Below are 13953 nucleotides of genomic sequence, written 5' to 3'. Positions count from 1 at the left end.
TTTTACATGATGTGCTGGTGGTCTGCATCAATCTTTTTGACGTTCTATTATTACAAACCATACCACATCTCTGTTAAACCAACTAAATGGTGTTGTATTTGTCCCAAATCATATATACAGATTGCAGATTGTTGCTTTTTTCTGTTAAAATGAAGTAGATTGGGATCTGGTGATGCGGTTAGAGAGAAAATGGGGGCATGATGGGCGTGAGGTGTTGCCGCCCATCTCTTGTCTGGGCTGAGGAAGACAATGACGCCATGACTAGTTTTTGTGTAGTATTTTCAGGCAAGAGTTGCATAAAACTGTGTTGCAGAGTTGCCACACGCCAGTACATGAGTTGCCTACATTTTTTGTTAATTCTGACAGTTTACTAAAACCAATGTTTTTGTTATGGGGAGGGGGTAGGTCGGTGGCACATCAGCAAACTATATAGTTGTTGATTGAGATATTAAATAGCCAAATACAGTGTCATGTGTAGACAAGTTTTCCATCATAACGGAGAGGATTTGTAAATGTGGCTTTTTTCTTACCTATCCTTTGCTCATATCCTTATTTGTGTTCTGTTTATTTTTTGTAGAAATCAACAATGTCTGAGACAAACAAGAAAATTGACAGACAGGCTGCACAAGCAACCCAACAGGATGCAGATGAAATAGAGGTATTTTGGTTTTCCATTTTTCTGTTTCCTTCTCTCTTACTAGTGCTCTTTTAGAAGGTGAGGCAGGGCTGAGTTGTTTTGCATGTCCGAGTTAAATGACTTTCTTTTTTGCAATGTAGGTTCACCTACCACTGCAATAAGGCAAGTCGTTAATTGCTACAAGCGTAGCCGTACTAAAGGGATAATCTCTCATGGCAAGCGGCCGTCAGACATAGATAGCAACGCCAGCGCACCAGATGATGATTTAGAGATCAAGCATACCACACAAGAAGAGGAATCGAAGCCAAAACGGCAGAAGACAGGCGAAAATGAGGTAAAATATGCATGCACCTGGTAGCTCAAAGTTTTTTTTTGGCTAAAGCTTTTGGGAGGATGATGCTTTTTTGCATTTTTTATGCTGTATGCACCTACTAGTCATGCATGTAGCTACCTTACTACATGCACAGAGTTGCAAAAATGCCCAATAAGAGTTGTTCTTTTTCCAAGAAATGAGTGATGCAGCACTCAGGGGAGTTTGGTTTTGGGGTTGAAAATGGGCGAATTTTTGTTTACTCCTAATTAAATGTTGCTCAATAATTTGGTAGACTTGCACAAATACCTGACTTAGAGTTGCTTAATTTTTTGGTTATAGGGTCGGCGAAACAGGGCATCACCTGCAAGGTTGTTCAAGCTAAACAAGGATTTAGTGGGACCTCAGAAGGATAAGATAATTGCAAAAGAATTTGGAGGCCTGTTGGACATCGCAACCTCCAGTATGCCAGGAGACTTGAGCTAGTGGGTTATGAAGCATTATGACCCTGAAAGATCACAGCTGGTCATCCCGAAGAGGGGCAGGATTCCAGTTGATGCAGCTAGTGTTCATAGGATATGGGGTCTGCCAAACAGGGGGAGGAAGGTGTGCTAAGAGAATAGAGCAGAATACACAACTCCAATGAATGCAATCTTGAAGATTACTACCAAAGGTCCACCATCACTGACATCATGGTGCAAAATGATTAAGGACATGGCTGGGGCAGCAGATGACAATTTCTTGCGTGCTTGGTTGGCAGTTGCTTTCTTATGTTTCCTTGCTCCTACAACAAGTTTGAACATATCACCATGGTGCTATCCTGCTGTGATGCATGTGGATGCAATAACAGAGACCAATGTGTGCCAATTTGTAGTTGATCAACTAAAGTTGGCATTCGCGGGGGCAAGTGATAAGAAGGCAGTGTGCTGTTGTGTAATGCACTTAGTTGTAAGTGCAACTTGTTCTTTCCCCTTTTTCTGTTATCGTCTTGTTATATAAATTTGCATTCCTGCTTTTTTGCATTTCCAAACACTTTTTCATTCCGAGTTTCAATTTCATCTTGTCTTGCGTGTTGCAGCTGCTATACCTGGACTCATTGGATGTCGATGAACCCATGCCAAGCATGGTACCAAGAGTATCTGTTTGGAACTCTGCTCTTATTGCCAAGGTCATTAAAAAGGACAAAAAAGGTCGGGGTGAGTTCAGAAAGTTGAGGGTAAGTTTTTCATTTTGGTTTTCTCCTCCTTTTTTATGTGTCAAGCAGTTGCTCATTTATTTTTTTAGAAGGAAAACCCAATCAATGGTGAGTATATAAGGTCATGTGGAAACATCAATGTTAGGCAACTTACATCCAAATGTTGGGCAGTTCAACCAATATTCTTCGACAACTTCATGGCTAGTAGCCCGACAGCTTACATTTTGAATGTATTCTCTTCTCCCTTTGCTTTTCAACTGTTTTTCTTTGGTTTCTTACCTGCTAAACAAAACATATATGTCAGACAACTTCCTAAGCAGAAGTTATGCAACTGCACTCACAGTAATGAGGCAACTACAGTTGGTATATTTTAGCAACTGACAACATATAGTAATCAAAATAAACTTTTAACCAAAATTCATTCATTTTCCTAATTTTCATTCTCAGCTCAAGACCGAGTTCGCCCGATGTGCTGATGAAAGCTTGTTTGGAAGTCTTGAACATGTCACTAAGTTTGTGGCAGCAAGGGTCCCCAACTCATACGACTCAAATGTAAGCTGTTTTTTCCTACACATTCCCATGTGTTATGTGCAATGGGTACTTCTTTTTAAGCTTATGATTTTCTTACATTGTGTGCAGAAACAAAAAAAGCTTGTTGGGTTGGTGCATGAAATTTGTTCTGAAATATCTCATTCAATGGGAAAGCTCGTACATGGAATTGGGAAACTTTATGAAGACGATGGCACAAGAAGTGGCGGCGCAGCTGACAATGCTGGTGGTTCAAGCAGTCAACATTCAAGGAAACAACGACATGCGGGCGCAAGCAGTAGCAACACACTCCCTAGTGATGAGGAATCATACCAGTCGGATGATGACAGTGATGACGACGACGACAATGAAAGCAAGGGATCAGATGATGATGAAGACGACACTGATAGTGATGGTGATGATGGCGATGATGATGATGGCAACTCACATGGGGGGAGCATGACAGGTGATGATCATGTGCAGGACCATGGGAGAGAGAGGATAAAGAACCTCACAGAGGGGAGGATGGAGAAGAAACAGATGATGAAGATCCCGACAGAGAAGATGAAGAGCAGCAAGGAGAGGATGAGGTGGAGGCAGAAGATGATGAGGAGGATGACGATGCAGATGAACAAGTGGATGATGAAGAGAGCGAAAAAGAAGATGAACATAAGGAGGAGGAGGATGACAAAGGTGGGGGTAGTGGGGATGGGGATGTTGGTGGTGAGAGCACAGACAGAGGTGGCAGTGGTGGTTATAATCATGAGGGAGACAAACCAGGCAGTGACGATGCAGTCCACGACAGCTCAGAAACTGACGAGATTCCATCGATTCAGTTTTGAATTTAGAAGAAGGAAAAAAAGGAAGAGCAGAACCCGTACAAACTTTTTCAATGTTAGATTTAGTGAAACTAGATATAGAAAAGAAGAGCACCATCCCCGAGATCCCTATTCTGGAAGTTGGGTATGTTTCAGATGGTTTCTCAATTGAGTGGGAAATGAAGCGCATTTTTAACGAATTGCTTGACAGCCTAGAGTTTAAAGAAACCTGGGATTTATCTTTGGAAGATATATGCCCTCGCGAGACACTTATTAGACTGATGCAACAAGTATGTGGACCGAGCTCTATGGAGATACCAATAGGATGTTGGGAATCGTAGCATAATTTAAAATTTTCCTACGCTCACCAAGATGCATCTATGGAGTATACTAGCAACGAGGGGAAAGGAGTGCATCTACATACCCTTGTAGATCGCGAGCGGAAGCGTTCCAATGAACGTGGATGACGGAGTCGTACTCGCCGTGATTCAAATCACCGATGACCGAGTGCCGAACGGACGGCACCTCCGCGTTCAACACATGTACGGTGCAGCGACGTCTCCTCCTTCTTGATCCAGCAAGGGGGAAGGAGAGGTTGATGGAGATCCAGCAGCACGACGGCGTGGTGGTGGATGTAGCGGGTCTCGGCAGGGCTTCGTCGAGCTTCTGCGAGAGGGAGAGGTGTTGCAAGGGGAGAGGGAGGCGCCAGGGGCTGGTGTGTTGCTGCCCTCCCTCCCCCCCACTATTTATAGGACCCCTGGGGGGGCGCCAGCCCTTGGGAGATCAGATCTCCAAGGGGGGCGGCGGCCAAGGGGGGGGGAAGGGGGTGGCTTCCCCCACAAGCCAAAGGGGGGCGCCCCCCACCCCTAGGGTTTCCAACCCTAGGCGCAGGGGGAGGCCCAAGGGGGGCGCCCCAGCCCACTAAGGGCTGGTTCCCTTCCCTCTTCAGCCCATGGGGCCCTCCGGGATAGGTGGCCCCACCCGGTGGACCCCCGGGACCCTTCCGGTGGTCCCGGTACAATACCGATAACCCCCGACACTTTCCCGGTGGCCGAAACTGGACTTCCCATATATAATTCTTCACCTCCGGACCATTCTGGAACTCCTCGTGACGTCCGGGATCTCATCCGGGACTCCGAACAACTTTCGGGTTTCCGCATACTCATATCTCTACAACCCTAGTGTCACCGAACCTTAAGTGTGTAGACCCTACGGGTTCGGGAGACATGCAGACATGACCGAGACGCCTCTCCGATCAATAACCAACAGCGGGATCTGGATACCCATGTTGGCTCCCACATGTTCCACGATGATCTCATCGGATGAACCACGATGTCGAGGATTCAATCAATCCCGTATACAATTCCCTTTGTCAATCGGTAAGTTACTTGCCCGAGATTCGACCGTCGGTATCCCAATACCTTGTTCAATCTCGTTACCGGCAAGTCTCTTTACTCGTACCGCAATGCATGATCCCGTGACTAACGCCTTAGTCACATTGAGCTCATTATGATGATGCATTACCGAGTGGGCCCAGAGATACCTCTCCGTCACACGGAGTGACAAATCCCAGTCTCGATCCGTGCCAACCCAACAGACACTTTCGGAGATACCCGTAGTGCACCTTTATAGTCACCCAGTTACGTTGTGACGTTTGGCACACCCAAAGCAGTCCTACGGTATCCAGGAGTTGCACGATCTCATGGTCTAAGGAAAAGATACTTGACATTGGAGAAGCTCTAGCAAACGAAACTACACGATCTTTTATGCTATGCTTAGGATTGGGTCTTGTCCATCACATCATTCTCCTAATGATGTGATCCCGTTATCAACGACATCCAATGTCCATAGTCAGGAAACCATGACTATCGGTTGATCAACGAGCTAGTCAACTAGAGGCTTACTAGGGACACGTTGTGGTCTATGTATTCACACATGTATTACGATTTCCGGACAATACAATTATAGCATGAACAATAGACAATTACCATGAACAAAGAAATATAATAATAACCATTTATTATTGCCTCTAGGGCATATTTCCAACATAGGAGATATGCTTAAGGTTGTTGTACCAGGCACCCGTCGACCACAGCCACCAAAGAAACAGATGAGGGTGACCTTCATAGAAACACTAACCATAGTGACATGTGATGAGCTGGATGAGTTACCATGTGCAAATGGAAGACAGACTAAAGGACTATCTGAAAGCATGCAAATGCCACCAACCACTCAGGCAACTACTTCTGAAAATGCAGCAACTGTAACCAACCAGAAGGCAACTCCTACATTTGTTAAGCCGAGCTTGCTAACCAATTCAGGGGGTGCTCCACCTGTACATCCCGAGCAGATAGCCAGTTCAGGTTATGTGGCAGCAGTATGTGCTGATGAAATACCACCAGAAAATAATGTGCAGGCAACCATCATTGAAACTGGAGCAACTCAGGCCAAGAGTGAAGCAACTTTGTGCCATCCTGGTGGAATCCCATCAGCAAAACAACCTATTATAGCAAAGGAAACACTTGAACATATGCAGGCAACTTTTTCTCCATCTGTGACAAATCAGATCAAGCCCAAGGCAAATGTTGTGCGAAAGCAAGCAGCACTGTCACCAAAGCAAGATCCCCCACTCACATCAAGGCAAACACTTGGTGATCTGAATGGTCGACACCAACAGGTAGCCCAAGTTATTCAAGGAGTTACTGCTGAAGCAATTGGGGACATCCAAGCAAAGGGGATTGCAAGAGATACAACAAAGAAGGGAAACCAGCCAGTAGTACTGCATACGGTTGAGTTGAGTGAGGCACAAAAAATCAACAACCTCATTTCAAGGTGTATGCCTCCAAGCACCAAGTTTGACAAGTGCAAGTTGGCTGCGAATATAGGAGTAGGCATAAGCAAAACTGTCCCCCCAGAATCAGGAATGCCACCCGGACAACCAACTTGTGATGCACCTGTTCAAACGCGTGAGGTACGGACACCAAGTTTTTTTTGATGAATATTGCCGAGCTCCTGGTTTTGATTTGGGGCTTGATGAAATTTTTGGAACAAGTATCGAGAAAGAAGTGGAAACGTCCGCAGCAGCATATGACTAGCATCAGCCCCCATGTGGTTCTTGTAGGAGATATGCCCTAGAGGCAATAATAAATGTTATTGATTATCTCCTTGTTCATAATTATGTTTATGTTCCATGCTATAACTGCTGTGGTTCCCGAGCCCGTATATCCATAAAGGCTCTGGGGAGAACCCATATGCACGTGTGGAATAATAAACGGTAAAATGTATTCCTAGTCATGCCTCTAAGACTAGCTCAAGTATTGCACGATGATTATGTTTTCCCAATCATGGGCATGTCCATGCCAAGCAACTTTGAGGGCACAATGTCAGGAAGGACATTTGTGTTGAATCGACCCGAATTGATGTTATGCTATGAGATACATTCGTCACAAGTTAATGGTTTATAACACAGAGATAGTTAATGTTTGCATAATTCCTTAGACCATGAGAGTATCGAGTTTCTTCATGAACTTTGGGGTTTGTTAAATGTCATCCGTAACTGGATGGCTATTACGGCGGCTTACGGGTTCATGGAAAAGTATGTTAAGTAACTTGATAGCTCGAGATTGGGATTTGCTCCTCCGACGATGGAGAGATATACTCGGGCCCTCTCGGTGTTACGGTGTCCATCATCGTCTGGCCAGACACTTTGTGATTTGATCACGGGGATGCCGGAACACAAAACGAGAAAAGAGAACAAAACCGGTAACGAGGTAACTAGCATAGTGGATAAGTTGTTGATCCACGGGAAAGCCAACATGTCTCACCTCGGGTATTTGTAACATACCGCGAAGCAACAGGAATAGCACACGGCAACTGGAGGTTCACTCGAATATTTATTCGTGTGGGTATAGGGGTCAATATGGGTGTCCACGGCTCCGATGTTGATCATTGATCGGAAGGGGTTCCGGGTCATGTCTATACTTCACCGAACCTATAGGGTCACACGCTTAAGGGTCATCTATCTGCTGAATACTAGACAGGGAGTCTGAGAGAAAATCACCAAAAAAGTTTCGGACAGCGGAATCGTACCGCAGAGAGAGGTCATCGGATAAGTTTCGATGATACCGAAAAGTTGTTTCGGGATACACCATTAAGTCAAATTGGTTTCGGCACATGCCTGATAATTCTTGGAGGATGCCAGAATCATTTTGGAAGCTTTTTGGAATTTTCTGATATAAAAACCGGAAATGTTCCGGAGCTGCCGGAGCCACTTCAGATGCGTTTCGCAGATGAAAATCACTAAAACCGGAATTGTTTCGGAACGCATTGAAAATCATTTTAGTGGGTACTGGAAATGTTCTTAGCCCACATAAATATTTTCAGTTCGATCAGACGCTGAAAAATGTCGTCGTGAATAGTGAAAATCAGCTTTATGGTTACTTTATGGAAAGCCACCTTTTGGGGCTTTGCTCCAAAAGATCTTGGGGATGACATGGATGGATAGGAGCCATTTTTTGGGCCCCTCATGGGGGTGTGGCCGGCCACATGGGGTATCCCCCCTTGGGGACCCTCTTGTTGATTGGTTTCACTCCTAGGTCCTTGTGGAAGGACTTCATTCATGTGCATTTTGGGTTTTTTGTGAAACTACCCTACCCCCTTGGGATTTCCTATAAATAGAGGTGGAGGGGCAGCCCTCCACACTCATCCCTTACTCTCATACACATGCCATGCATTATCTGGCTTCTTCTCTCCCTCCCACGAAAAGAGTTTCGTAGAGCCGTAAGGCTGTCTGGGTTCCGGCAGGAACTAGTTCTGGACGGCGAAGCCCTGCCGGATAGATGACACCGTATGTGTGCAACTCTGTAGAGAGATCGTAGTTTCGGTCTTAGTTCGTGAGTGCCTCCCGAAGGGCTGTCCGTGTGACCGTCCGAGTTTTGAAGGTCCTCCCGAAGGGCTGTCCGAGTGACCGTTCGAGTTTCGAAGGTCCTCCCGAAGGGCTGTCCGCGACACCGTCCGGGGGGGGGGGTGCTGTTCGACCGCCTCCCGGAGGGCTGTCTGAGGAGCAGATGAGGGTTTACATCCTCGTGGTTGGGAGGTTGTAAATCCTAGCTGCGGGGATCTACACCGCCGATCGTCATCGACTCTACTTCCCGCTGCGCTACGAGTCGGTAACGAAAAAGATCAAACCATGTATGCAGTCTCCATAGTGGTCCTGGGCTGGTGCGTAGGTTGGAAATTTTTTGTTTTCTGCTGCGTTACCCTACAGTGGTATCAGAGCCGTGCTATGCGTAGATGCAGGTTTCGATCTAGAATACATGGAGATGTATGGGTATTGCATAATATATTTAGGTAGTAGATGAGATCTATTGCTGAAATTTATTTATGCGGGTGACAGATGAAATCTGTTACTCGACGTTCTTGTTGCTTCCCTAGAATTTGCGTTTGCTCAATCTCGAGACAGCATGGTGGAATTTGACAAAGTTCTGGCAATCCGTGATCCTGATTGATCATGGAAGTGCTATCAGTTCTTTGGGTTCTGCCGTAGTCAAAAGAAAGATGAAATTCACAGATGAAAGGGCACTGCAGATATGATCTGCACAGGGGTCATGCGTATGACGAAGTTTATTATGGGGCTCGAGATTTAATTATCTCGTGTTTCATACACCCCAAGATGTTAATGTAGCAACTTGAATAATCATACTTGATGATAAAACGTTGGTAGCTGCGGTTTAAGTCAAAACCTTAGAAGCCACGTAAAATAAAATTTTGCATAGACCGATTAGAGGCGTCTAACTTGGTTTTGCAGGATGTGCATGTGATGTGGTATAGCAGTGCTCATACTAATTCGATTATGTATGAGATGACTATATGATGTAAAATTGATTAACATGACCTGCGAGTCATGATTCGGCATGATGGCTGGAGCCATATGATTGCACTTTAATGACCTGCGTCAACCTTAAGTAATGCATTAATTTTATACGCTATGGAGATAGAAATATTATCTGGTGCATCGACAAGGTGGTGGCAATCTTCGCGAAGGTGAACACCGACGCGTATGCTGAAGACGAAGAAATGAAATACTTCTCCGTCAGAAAGGGCTATACCATATCATGCTATTATGAATTGCCTGAGATGTTTATCCCTTATTGTGCACCCTTCTTGATTGCGCGGTAGTCACTTTTTATTAGGGTGATCTCTCACAAAAATACCAAGTAGTTAGTGTTCTCCCAAGTGTAGCACCGTCACGGCACCTATCTTTCCGGGGTGCGCCATGTCACACGGGTACGAACGATTAGAGAAGTGTGAGGCGGGTGAGTTGAGACCTCGCAACGAGATCACTTGGTTGTCTTGACGTTCAGGCATGACCGTCATGAGCTCGGAACACACGCATCGAAAGATGAACAAGAGTCACATAGATATGTGATTGGCAAGTTGGCCTACCGGTTGAGATTTTTCGTCATCGGTGGTGTTACACCAATGGCGGACAATTGAAATGTGGGTCTTGTATCACTCACAATCAATTTTGAGAGATATTGATTTGAGTGGGAGCGCACTGTTGAATTAACATGTTTAATTCTCAATGCAATTAATTTTGAACACTGTCTAAGTGTGGTTTGCATAATAGTTGTAGGATAATGGCTCGCATTTCCACCTTCCCTATTAAAATTGAATAGCTGTTAAATATCTGGTTAAAACTTTATGATTGGTAACGTAATATGAGGATTGTCCTCAAAAGTGCCGAGAAGGACTTTGTCCTATCGCATGCTTTCCGTATCCTCCCGCTAATGCTATGGATCATGTGACTCTCGTCCTTCGATCCAAAAGCTAGAATTCTGTTACGGTCAAGTGGAATATGTTTGCTTCCATGAAACCCAAACTTCGAAAGTTGGGATAGTTATATGATATTCATGGAACTGAAAATTATTTTCAGATACAAACAAAGCAATGTTTGTTTGCAAGTATTAGTAAAAGTGTTTACTATGCATTTGACTGTTGGGAAAGGGATCCAGAAGAACGCCTGTCATATAATGAAAGGTGAATAAAACAACAACTTAAAGAGAAAGGAAGTGTCCAAAGGGTGTTAGTATGACTTACACGCCTAGGAAGTCCGGGGCTAATGCCACTCTTAAGTTTGGTGCTTCTTCTGAGAGTAGGAGAAATACTAAAAGTTAAACTGTTAGAAGTATAAAGGCAAAAGGAAACAAGACTGGAATATCCAGCTCATGTATGAATGTCATACAAGTTTTTGATGTATAGAAGGCTGGTCAAAGATATAGTTCTTGCGAATTATGGTTAAACATGTTAATCACTAATTCTTGGGTATTGTGAGTTCATCACAAAAATGCCCGCTCGATTGCATTCTGTTGCAACTCGATGTAAGAACTACTATGCCCTGAAAGACTAGCTAGAAATGAGGTTAAGGTATACACAGGGAACATAGTAAATGTTACTATACCTTCCATCGGTGTATTGCCGTCTGTATTTATTTTCATAATTCATTTAGAGTTTTACAAACTCTATCCCATTGCATAAGGTATCTTGCAAGAAGGTTGTTCATAAGAGAACTTTTTATGTTCGATGTTATGAATAACACAAGGGCCATACTTTCATTATGAATGAGATGTATGTTATGAATATTGATAATAATACAATACCTCTGGGTTTCATAATTCATTTTAGAGTTTCATACACTCTAGCCCATTGCACAATGTTTGTTGCAAAAGAGTTGTTCATAAAAACAACAATTGTTGTTAAGTATTATGAATAACATAAGGGCCATACTTCCATCATCGATGGGACGTATGTTATGAATATTGATGGTAATATGATACATCCATAACACTGACGCTAAATGTCGCAAGACTAAAAGAATACCACACAAGTGTGGCACTACATTTGGTCACATTGGAGAAACCCGCATGGAAAATTCCATTATGATGGATTTTGAAGTCTTTTTGATTTTGAATCATCTGACACTTGCAACTTTCCTCCGAAAAGTGAAGTGACTAAAATACCGTTCACAGGCCATAAGGAACGAACAACAAACTTATTAGTGATCATACATTTGATGTGTGTAGTCCGATAAGTGTTGTTAGTGGTGGATTTATTTATCTTTCAGAAATGACTCAAGTAGATATATGGATATTTACTTGATGAGACGTAAGTCTGGATCTTTTGAAATCATTCGAAAGGTTTTCAAAAATGAAGTAGAAGTTATTGTAACAAGAAAATTGTGTTTCTGCAATTTGATTGCACAAAGGAATATTTGAGTTACATGTTTAGCGAATGTCTGATGAGTTGTGAAAGGGGTTTCATAACTTGCACCTCCCGGAACACCACTGCAAGTGGATAGTCCGTGGAGATGTAATCAAACCATTTATGACATGGTAAGGTCAAAGATGACATAAATAAATTTGCCATTATCCCTTTTAAAGTGATGCTTTAGAGACTGCGGCTTTTACACTGAAAAGAGCTACATCGGGTCTGTTGAAATGAAGCCATGGTATGGTACGCCCAACCATGTTATATCTTTTCTTAACATTTGGAATATGGGGCTTGTGTAAAAGGTTACAATCCAAATCAGACAAGTGCTACTTTGTAGGTTATACCAAAATGTTGGGTATTCCTCCCTCACTATACCGAGGCAAATAGTTTTGCCGCGAAACGGTGTGCTTTTAAAGAGAATGGTTCTTTCAAAAAGGTGAGTGGGAGAATAGTGCAACTCGACGAGATAAACAGTATCTACGTCATCAGATCAAAGGAAAGAGACCTTGGAAGTTATTCCAGAGTTTCCTACTGCGACTGATACGGAAGTCTCTACAATAAAATGTATGAACTTCGGTCGAACTTGCAGCTGAACCACGTAGGCAAGGCTCGTGCAAACCTCTCAGGTGCGCAAATGAGATATTGTTGTTAGACAACATTATACCTACGATACACAAGGAAGCGTTGATGGGCCCTGACTCCGGAATTGGCTAAATGCCAATACAACCCGAGTTAGTTTCCATATAAGTGATTCAAGATTTAAACCTTGATACACCTTTCGGAAGACTTAGAGTCTAATGAATATTTATGGAACTTAAAACTGATACGGATAAAAATGTTTTATCCATAAAGCTTGACTTGTTGAAATAACAAGTTCAAGAGTTGACTACGATGAGGTTGTTTTCATCGTAGCGATGCTTAAAGTCGGTTCGGGTTGAACTAGCAATTAATACATATTTCAATCATGAGATATGAAACATGGATGATAAAAGGATTTCCATCTGATGGAAATGAAAGCTAGGACTTGTATATGATACAGTCCAAAGTAATTTGTCGATCCAGAGGATGCTAGTAGGTATGCAAACTTCAGAGTTCCAGCGATGGAGAGAAGAGAGCAAAATGGAGTTGGAATCTTCGTGCTTTGATGAAATGGTCAAAGGGGTTTGACTTCATCAATGGGTAACGAAGATGCTTGTAATTCAAGAAAGTAAGTGGGAGCGTAATAATATTTCTAAAAACCTTGTGTGCTTGACACATTGTTAATTGGAAATAAATTTCTTGACACGAATTAGGACTTCATTTGAAAATAGTTTTTTGATGAAGTGCTTAGGCTAAATAGCCTCAATATTAGGCATAATGATCTATGGAGATAGATTTACCTAATAGGGCTAAGCAATGAATACATATTGACAAGGTGCTAAAACCTTTTAGCATTTAAAACCGCCAGGGAGTGATTCTTGCCGGAGTCACATGGAAGAGTTTGTTGCAAGACTCGGTGTCCCAATACACTGATGAGGAAAATACATGATGCAGATTCCACACACTTTTGTGTTTGGATTAATCATGTATTCCATGGTATGTAAAACAACCAGATATGTCCGATACTCCCAAGGTGTTGTGAGTATGGATACCAAAGTGATCAAATTACTGATCATGGGACAACAGTGAAAGATGTCACAGAGTACTAGAGTAAGTACTGATGACATGGTTTTCTCGCAAGCAGAGATCATGAAGAGTTCGTTGTAAAATGTTACATCGATATAGTCTTCATCTTTTCTCCATGCGATTTTCGATTTAAATTAAGGGTTTTGTGTAACACACAATGTGGTGGCACAGTTAGTTGGAATTTGTTCAAACTAGTTACTGTGGCGAATTCTATAACAAGGGCTAAGTATGTTGACGCTTTAGAAGCGACAAAGAAGATGTTGAATCATATAGTTCATTCATGAACTTAGTATAGTTCCAAGATGGCTTTTGACAATGGGACACTACTGCAGGTAGTTGCTCCATAACTCAGTCTGAGGAATCCAGGTTCGACCTGTGATTCACATACATACAAAGCCAAGTCCACACAAAATATGAATTTTGTGAAAACGTGAAAAAGTGAGGACATGCAAAGATACACACGGAACTGAAGTCGTTAGATCCGTTGGACATCAGGCTATACCACAAGCGAAGCATATTTACACCGGTGTGC

This window comes from Aegilops tauschii, chromosome 6 (genome assembly GCF_002575655.3).
Source record: "Aegilops tauschii subsp. strangulata cultivar AL8/78 chromosome 6, Aet v6.0, whole genome shotgun sequence".
NCBI classification, from domain to species: domain Eukaryota; kingdom Viridiplantae; phylum Streptophyta; class Magnoliopsida; order Poales; family Poaceae; genus Aegilops; species Aegilops tauschii.
Note: the sequence above shows the minus strand (reverse complement) of the source record.